Genomic DNA, 10,096 nt, shown 5'->3' on the forward strand with positions numbered 1-10,096 from the left:
CAAAGTTCTTTCACTCCAGGTGCTCCACTAGCTTTCTTCGCACAATCTTCTTCATCAGCTTGCATGGCATGCAGGTTAGGGACACTGGCCTATAATTCAGTGCCTCCTGTCTATCCCCTTTCTTGTATATCGGGAGTACATTAGCTGCTTTTAAAATTTCTGGCAGTTCCCCTGTTGCCAGAGATTTGTTATACACTATGGAGAGTGGTAGGCACAGTTCTTCTGCTCCTTCCTTTAGTATCCAAATGGAGATTCCATCTGGGCCTATAGCCTTTGTCACATCCAACTGTGTGTGTGTGTGTGTACTCACCTAGTTGTGCTTGCAGGGGTTGAGCTCTGGCTCTTTGGTCCCGCCTCTCAACCGTCAATCAACTGTTTACTAACTACTTTCCCCCCCCCCACACATACACACACCCGAGGAAGCAGCCCGTGACAGCTGGGGCATTCAGGGTGAAAGAAACTTTGCCCATTTGTTTCTGCCTCGTGCGGGAATCGAACCCGCGCCTCAGAATTACGAGTCCTGCGCGCTATCCACCAGGCTACGAGGCCCCCACTGTGAGTGTGTGTGAGTGTGTGTGTGTGTGTGTGTGTGTGTGTGTGTGTGTGTGTGTGTGTGTACTCACCTAGTTGTGTTTGCGGGGGTTGAGCTCTGGCTCTTTGGTCCCGCCTCTCAACTGTCAATCAACAGGTGTACCGGTTCCTGAGCCTATTGGGCTCTATCATATCTACACTTGAAACTGTGTATGGAGTCAGCCTCCACCACATCACTTCCTAATGCATTCCATTTGTCAACCACTCTGACACTAAAAAAGTTCTTTCTAATATCTCTGTGGCTCATTTGGGCGCTCAGTTTCCACCTGTGTTCCCTTGTGCGTGTGCCCCTTGTGTTAAATAGCCTGTCTTTATCTACCCTATCAATTCCCTTGAGAATCTTGAATGGGGTGATCATGTACCCCCTAACTCTTCTGTCTTCCAAGGAAGTGAGGTTTAATTCCCTTAGTCTCTCCTCGTAGCTCATACCTCTCAGCTCAGGTACTAGTCTGGTGGCAAACCTTTGAACCTTTTCCAGTTTAGTCTTATGCTTGACTACATATGGACTCCATGCTGGAGGCGCATACTCCAGGATTGGTCAGACATATGTGGTATATATTGTTCTGAAAGATTCCTTACACAAGTTTCTAATGGCCGTTCTTATGTTAGTCAACCTGACATATGCCGCTGATGTTATCCTCTTGATATGAGCATCAGGGGACAGGTCTGGTGTGATATCAACCCCCAGGTCTTTCTCTCTCTCTGACTCTTGAAGTTTTTCATCTCCCAAATGATACCTTTAATCTGGTCTCCTGCTTCCTAACCCTATCTTCATTACATTACATTCGCTTGGGTTAAACTCTAACAACCATTTGCTCGACCATTCCTGCAGCTTGTCCAGGTTTTCTTGAAGCCTCATACTGTCCTCCTCTGTCTTAATCCTTCTCATAATTTTGGCGTCGTCAGCAAACATTGAGAGGAATGAGTATACCCTCTGGTAGATCATTTACGTATATCAGAAACAGGATAGGTCCGAGTACAGAGCCCTGTGGGACTGCAATGGTGACTTCACGCCAATCAGAGGTCTCACCCTTCACTGTAACTCTCTGTTTCCAATTGCTTAGGTACTCCCTTATCCACTGGAGCGCCCTACCAGTTATTCTTGCCTGTTTCTCCAGCTTATACATCAGCCTTTTATGGGGTACTGTGTCAAAGGCTTTCCAACAGTCCAACAAAAATGCAGTTCGCCCATCCTTCTCTTTCTTGTTTAATCTTTGTCACTTGATCGTAGAATTCTATTAAGCCTGTAAGGCAAGATTTACCCTCCTGAACCCATGTTGATGGGTTGTCACGAAGTCTCTTCTCTCCAGATATGTTACTAGGTTTTTTCTCACAATCTTTTCCATCACCTTGCATGGTATACAAGTTAAGGATACTATCCTGTTGTTCAGTGCCTCTAGTCTGTCACCCTTTTTGTATATTGGGACCACATTAGCCATCTTCAATATTTCTGGTAGGTTTCCCGTTTCCAGTGACCTACTGTACACTATGGAGAGTGGCAAACAAATTGCTCCTGCACACTCTTTCAATACCCATGGTGAGATTCCGTCCGGCCCAACAGCCTTTCTCGCGTCCAGCTCCAATAGGTGCTTCTTGACCTCATCTCTTGTAATTTCGAACCCTTCGAAGGTCGCCTGGTTTGCTGCTACTTCTCCTATCGCCGTTACCTCTCCTTGTTCTATTGTAAAGACCTTCTGAAACCTTCTGTTGAGTTCTTCATACATCTCTTTGTCATTCTCTGTGTACCTGTCCTCACCCGTTCTAAGTTTCATCACCTCTTCCTTCACTGTTGTCTTCCTCATGATGTGACTGTAGTAGCTTTGGTTCGGTATTGGCTTTATTAGCTATATAATTTTCATGCCTTTTCTCGGCCGCTCTTCTCACACTAACATACTTGTTCCTGGTTCTCTGGTATCTCTCTCTACTTTCTGGTGTTCTGTTATTACGGAAGTTCCTACATGCCCTTTTGTTCAGCTCCTTTGCTTTCATACATTCCCTAGTAAACCATGGATTCTTCTTTTGCTTCTCTGTTTTTTCCTGTCGGGCTGGGACAAACCTGCTTACAGCCTCCTGACACTTTTGGGTGACATAGTCTATCATGTCTTGTACGGACTTGGTTCTGAGTTCTGTGTCCCATGGTATATCCCTTAGGAATTTATTCATTTCGTCATAGTTTTCCTTTCGGTATGCAAGCCCATTGTTTTCCAGTTCTCGTTTGGGAGAGATAATTCCTAGCTCAACCAGGTAATCAAAGCTCAAAACACTATGATCACTCATTCCCACGTGATCCTCTCCCTTCTCTTTCTTTCCTCACTACATAGTAGTCCTGTGGAAACACTGCATTTGTTATGGTTTTCGTTAGCTTTGTTTCTGTGAGTGCTATTATGTCTGGAATTTCTTCTAGTGCCCATTCTCCGAGTTCACTTAATTTATTTGTAATCCCATCTATGTTAGGGTACATTGCCTTGAAGCTCACTTTTTTCTGTTCATTTTCTTGTCCACCTTCTTGGCGAGTGTTCTGCTCGTGGGGAAAGCTGTTCCCTTGGTGTGAAAGTCTGTGAGGTGGTTTGTAGGGTCTCACAGGATTTTGGGGTGGGGGGGGTGGGGTTCAAGGGAAGGGGGGGACAGGTTGTGTATAGGGTAAGGAGATAGAGGGGACATGGAGGATCCGGGGTGAGAAGTGATAGGGAGGGTATGGGATGAAGGGGGAGGGGAGACAATGGTGGAAAAGACAGGAGGGGGAACATGGTGGGAATGGGGCAAGGGGTGACAGGGTCAGAATGGGGTGGGGGAAGAGGGAGGGTTGGGTGAGCATTTGAGTGGGGGCAGATAGAGTGAAGGGAAGGGAGGATTTCTATGCAGAGGGGGGTGGTGGCATTGGCCTCCCCTCTGGTGATGCTGGGATGCTGGTTTTGGGTTCCCCTCTTGTCTCTGGGTTTGTTGTGTTGGTGGCTGTGATTTCCTGGTTTACTCTTCTCTCCCTGCACTTCCTCCTTGCCTCTGCTTCCCTGGGTCTCTCCTCCTTCGTCCTGTCTCTCTGCAGGAATACTTTTTTGTATTCCTCCCCATACTGCAGATGACAAGCAAGCTCTCTCTCGTTTGTAAACACCACCTTTACCAGTGTGTGTGTGTGTGTGTGTGTGTGTGTGTGTGTGTGTGTGTGTGTGTGTGTGTGTGTGTGTGTGTGTGTGCGCGTGTGTGTGTGGCTCTCTCTCTCTCTCTCGACGCAATATCTACGCGATCTATGGACTTGCACTCCAACTCCAAGGCACTAGGTGAGACGCAGGCAACGCCATCTGTTGGTGGAGGTGTGGCGTCTGTGAAAGGCTCTTGTTTCATACCTCAGTTAGGAGGTGAGGTCGATTATGATGACCTCTGGTGAGTAACGTAACGAAATCAGCGCCATCAAGATTGGGCATCCGATTACATTTCACAGTTCCCCGGTGAAAGTTAGCCATCCACTGTTCTCCCTGCATACTTTTGTCTGGCAAATGACTTTTATGTTAACAGAGGTGTCGTGATGAGTCTGTTGCACTGTGGAATTCAGTTCACCTTGGCCTTTCCACACCTCTTGAGTTGTTTCCTCCGAGGACAAGTGGCCGCCGTCGGGAGTAAGCAATGTGCTGGCTGTTGTACTTGAGCAGTGATATTGTGTGGACAGACGTACCTGGGATTTGGCCATAAGGAGTTACAAGACAACAGTAGTGGCCGTCTGCTGAAAAGTGCAGCTAGTGTGTTGCTAGAGACTTCTGCCAGGGAGCTAGAGACCCCTGTAAGGGAATATTTGGGACCCCTATCAGCGTGTTGCTGAAGCCTCTGCCAGTGTGTTTCTGGAGAGCCGATGTGAGGTATTGGGACATCGTGACGATAAGGTGTGTGGACTGACCCATGCTGAGAAGGTGAACTCGCCGGTGATTATCAATGAACATGGACGACGTATACTTGAAGATAGTGGACTCAGCGGGATTAGAAGAACACTACAGATATATTAAGTGTCCTGTGTGAAAGAGACACTGTGTACATAAGTGTAGTTATTCTTCGATAGATAATACATTAGTTAGTGAAGGTGTAATTGCGTCATGTTTACTCCCTTATATTCCTTGCATTATTACTTGCTACTACCTATTCTTGAGTACTTACCAATGATTTGGGGTGGGATCATAGAATATGAGGCTCTAAAGCACATTATGCAGAAAGAACCCAGTTACTGGCTCATTTAGGCCATAGCATACTTTTTTTCTCTCTCTCTCTCTCCCCCTCTCTCTCCCCCCCCCCCCCCCTCTCTCTCTCTCCCCCCTCTCTCTCTCTCTCCTCTCTCTCTCTCTCTCTCTCTCTCTCTCCTCTCTCCTCTCTCTCTCTCTCTCTCTCTCTCTCTCTCTCTCTCTCTCTCTCTCTCTCTCTCTCTCTCTCTCTCTCTCTCTCTCTCTCTCTCTCTCCCTCCCTCCCCCTCTCTCTCTCTCTCTCCCCTCCCCCTCTCTCTCTCTCTCTCCCCTCCCCCTCTCTCTCTCTCTCTCTCTCTCTCTCCCCCTCTCTCTCTCTCTCTCCCCTCCCTCTCTCTCTCTCTCTCTCTCTCTCTCTCTCTCTCTCTCTCTCTCTCTCTCTCTCTCTCTCTCTCTCTCTCTCTCTCTCTCTCTCCCCGCCTCTCTCTCTCTCTCTCTCTCTCTCTCTCTCTCTCTCTCTCTCTCTCTCTCTCTCTCTCTCTCTCTCTCTCTCTCTCTCTCTCTCTCTCTCTCTCTCCTCTCTCTGGGAAAAGCAGTGGGCAATTAAAAGACAAACTATTGAAAGACAAACTATTACCTGACCACATCCTTAAACCATAATTAAACTACAGATGAAACTAAGTGAAGCACGGGGAGATAATAAAAACTAAAAACACACTCTCTGACCCAGGCACCAAACCCCCAGGTAGCAGGGGGAATGTATCAATGGCAGGGACCTCTACAATGTATGCCACCTTTGCTGAGGAAGAGCCCAGCAACCATGTCAACAGTCAAAAAAGTGCAATGAAAGCTGTAACTTCACAGTAGGCAACAAGATGCATGAACCAATTGAAAAAGAAAGTATTTAGGAATAAGACCATCAAAGACGACATTCTAGTAAAAAAAAGCGAACTGCAATATGTAAGGGAATACAGAAAGATATTTCTTCAGAAGTACGTGACCAGGGACATGACAATGCCGGCAGTAGATGCAAGGAAAAGGCTCAGGGAGAGGGAAGGGAGCCAGGGAACCTCAGCCTCTAACCCAACAATCCCAGTGGGCAGTGGGGAACCCCACACCATCAATTCAGGAACCCTAGAGGGAACAGCACAACCCCCATCTGCCACCCCATAAGAGCACCCTTCACCCCTTGCCCAAACCCTCTCTTCCTCCTACACAATAACCACCATACCACCCAAATCTCATTGACCCAACCACTTGGGCTGGACGGTAGACCGACGGTTTCGCGTCATGCAGGTCGGCGTTCAATCCCCGACCGTACATGTGGTTGGGCACCATTCCTTTTCCCCGTCCCATCCCAAATCCTTATTCTGACCCCTTCCAAGTGCTATATAGTCGTAATAGCTTGGCGCTTTCCCCCTGACAATTCCCTTCCCTTCCCTTCCTCACCCCGAGCACCCTGTGCCTCCCCATCCCTTGGTCTTCATGCCCCAAGCTGGCCCAGGCAAGATCTAAGTCCTCCATTACCCACACCATCACCCACCAAATTCCTGGTAACTCCACCACAGGAGGACGAGCCCTCACAATGAGCACCCCCCTGACTCCCCCCCCCCCCTCTCACCCCTTGGACTTCATCCTATCCAAAGCAGGCCCAGGCAAGAACTAAGCCCTCCATCCTCCACCCAATATCCCTCCATAACTCTCGTAAATAGCCCACAAGAGAATGAGCCTACACAAGATGGTCTGCCCATGGAATGGATTCCTGCACCTGTGAGGAGTGTGTGTGATAATTGATATAGAAACGCGAGCCTCATGATAACGTACTCAAACATCGATGGGATTACTAATAAAGTAAGTGAACTGGCTGAATGAGCACCGGAAAAAAAACATATGTAATAGGACTCCCAGAATCGAAATTGTCATTTCATAACAAATCCTGTGTTTCCACAAAACTACTATATAGTATGGAATGAGACGGGAGGGAGAGGAGGAGGAATGGTCCTGCTGGAAAGGAAGGACTGGACAAATCCACAAGGGCCGTGACGAGGATTCGAACCTGCGACCAAAAGCATCCCAGATGCTGCCTTTATCGACTGAGCTACGACATGGTCAAAAGAGTTGAAACCGAAGTTCTACTGAACTTAAGTGTGTGAAGGACTGGAGTTTGGAAGAGATGGAACTTTAGGATTCAGAGATTACATAACAGGAACTATGCTAATTGGTGGACCTAAGATAATAGTAGCACTCATTTACAACCCTCCATTTAATGACAGAAACTCAGACAGAGTTAGAAAGGAATAAAAAGGCAATGATTAATATATTAAAGATAGCAGCCTCAGTTGCTTGCTGCAATGGATTCAGAATCTTAATCATGAGCGACTTCAACCACTGAAAGATAGACTGGGAGAATTAGGAACCACATGGCGGGGCAGCTACATGGAGAGTTAAACTCTTGGACGTGACAACAAGAAACTCTCTAAGCCAACATGTCAGGGGGACCCACAAAATTGAGAGGCAATGACGAACCAGCTAGACTCGAACTGATATTCAACTTGAATGAGTCTGAAATAAGAAATGACACATTTGAAGCTCACATGGGAATGACTGACCACAGCGTATTGACATTTGAGTATCTGGTAGAAGTAGGGGTAACATATCCAAGGAAAGAAACAGAAAGAAAAAGGCTAACTTACCGAAGAGCAATGTATGATGAGAAGAAGGACTTCCTAACGGGAATACCATAGGAAATAGAACTCAGATAAAAGACTGTACAAGATATGATGAACTACGTCACCCATAAGTGCTAGGAAGCTGCAGACTGGTTTATCTAAGCTCAAAATGAGAACAATGAAAAGCAGCAGAAGAATCCTTTGGTTCAGTCAGGAATGTAAAGTCACGAAGGTACTGAGTACAAGAACATGGAGAAACTTCCGGAATAACAGAACACCAGAGAGCAGGGAGAGATACCAGAGGGACAGGAATGAGTAGCTCAGAGTGAGGAGAGAAGCTGAGAGACAGTATGAAAAGAACATTGCAATTAAAGCCCAGACCCAACCAAAACTGCTCCACAACCACATCAGGAGGACAACAGCAGTGAAGAAACAAGTGATTAAACTGATAAAATGGGAGAACAGATACACAGAGAATAACAAGGAGGTGTTTGAAGAACTCAACAAGAGATTCCATGAGTTCTTTACAATTGAGCAAAGAGAAGCCCCCCTGTACTAGGAGAGGAGGCGACAAACTAAGCCATTTTGGAGGAATTTGCAGGCGATGAGTCACAATAACGTGGCTAAAGTATGTTGACCAGACCACACACTAGAAGGTGAAGGGACGACGACGTTTCGGTCCGTCCAGGACCATTCTCAAGTCGATTGTCACAATCAACTAGAGAATGGTCCAGGACGGACCGAAACGTTATTGGAGGAATTTAAGCTCACCAGAGATGAGGCCAAAAGAAATCTGTTGGAGATGAATGTATCAAAGGCTGTTGGGCCCTGACAGAATCTCACCATGGATACTAAATGAGGGCGCGGACGAACTAAGCGTGCCACTCTCATTGACGGAAGTCAGGTCACTGGAAACAGGAGACCTAGCAGAAAGCTGGAAGGCACCTAATGTATTCCCAATATACAAAAAGGGTGAGAGGCAAGAGGAACTGAACTACAGGCCAGTTTCCTTAACTTGCATACCATGCAAGGTGATGGAGAAGATCGTGAGGGAAATGGCTTATTGAACATCTTGAGGGGAAAGAATTTTGTAACACCCCTCCAGCTTGGGGTTCAGGGATGGTAAATCGTGCCTCACAGGCTTAATAGAATAATATGACCAGGCGGCAAAAATAAGGCAAGGAAGAGAAGAGTGGGCAAACTTCATTTTCTTTGACTGTCAGAAAACTTTTGACACAGAACCCAAATAAAAGGCTGTTACAAAAATTGAAAAAACAGGCAGCAGTAAGAGGTAAGGTGCTCTAGTAGATAAGGGAGTATCTAATCAACAGGAAACAGCGAGTAACTGTAAAGGCGGTTTGACATTAGAGTGGCGAGATGTCACCAGCGGAGTCCCACAGACCTCTGTACGTGCACCCATCATGCTTCTGATATATGAAAACGATCTTCCAGAGGGTATAGATTCATTCCTCTCAATGTTTGCTGATGATGAACAAAATATGAGAAGAATCAAGACAAATGAATATAGACAGAGACTACAGGATGACCTGGACAAACTGGAGGAATGGTCTAGAAAATGCCCACTAAAGTTTAACTCAGGACAGTGTAACGTAATGAAATCAGGGAAAGGGAGAAGGAGGCTGTACACAAGGTACCATCTGGGAGGTGAAATCCTGCATGAATCAAATAGAGAGAAAGATCTGGGGGGGGGGGGTTGATATCACACCGAACCTGTCCCCAGAAGCCAACATCAAATGGATATCATCAGCGGCATATGCTAGATTCGCCAACACAAGAACTGCCTTTAGAAAATTGAGTTAGGAATCATTCACGACCCTGTATACCACTTATGTCAGACCAATCCTGGAGTATTTAGCTCCAGCTTGGAATCCATACCTAGTTAAACACAAGGGAAAGTTAGAGAAGATTCAGAGGTTTGCTATCAGAATAGTCCCAGAACTGAGAGGTACGAGCCACGAGGAAAGGCTACGGGGGTTAAACCCCTCGTCACTGGAAGAAAGAAGAATAAGGGGAGACATGATAACCACCTACAAAATTCTCATAGGAATTGACACGGTGGAGAAAGACAAACTATTTGAGATGGTGGGACACGAACATTGGGACTTAAGTGGAAACGAAGTACCCAAATGAGTCACAGAGATATTAGAAAGAGTTTTGTCAGTGTCAGAGTAGTTAACAAATGTAATACATTAGAAAGTGATGTGATGGAGGCAGACTCCATACAGTTTCAGATGTAGATTTGTTAGAGCACCATATGAATATGCAAACCTTGGGTTTGAATGCCCATTATCCACTCAAACCCAACCATTTGTTTAATTTTTTTTTAAATATATTACATTGAATTACACTGCTGTACCTGATCAGTCAAGTTAAAACTTTAACTGGATGAATACGTTGTTACGAATACAAATTGTATTAGCTATCACAAATCAGAATCCAATCTAATTCCCATGAACTAATGTAATCAGACATGTACACTACAATAAAATCTTATTATATTAACTATCACAACATATCGGTAGGAATTAAATGTTTTTATATATCGAGCAGCAAATTTTCAGATGTGTTAAATATTTTCTCGTGGTTCATTCACTATGATATTGTTAGGATATGCAGATGAAATGTGAATCGATATATGGCACAGTGTAACTTACA

Source organism: Procambarus clarkii, chromosome 15 (assembly GCF_040958095.1).
Source record: "Procambarus clarkii isolate CNS0578487 chromosome 15, FALCON_Pclarkii_2.0, whole genome shotgun sequence".
NCBI lineage: Eukaryota > Metazoa > Arthropoda > Malacostraca > Decapoda > Cambaridae > Procambarus > Procambarus clarkii.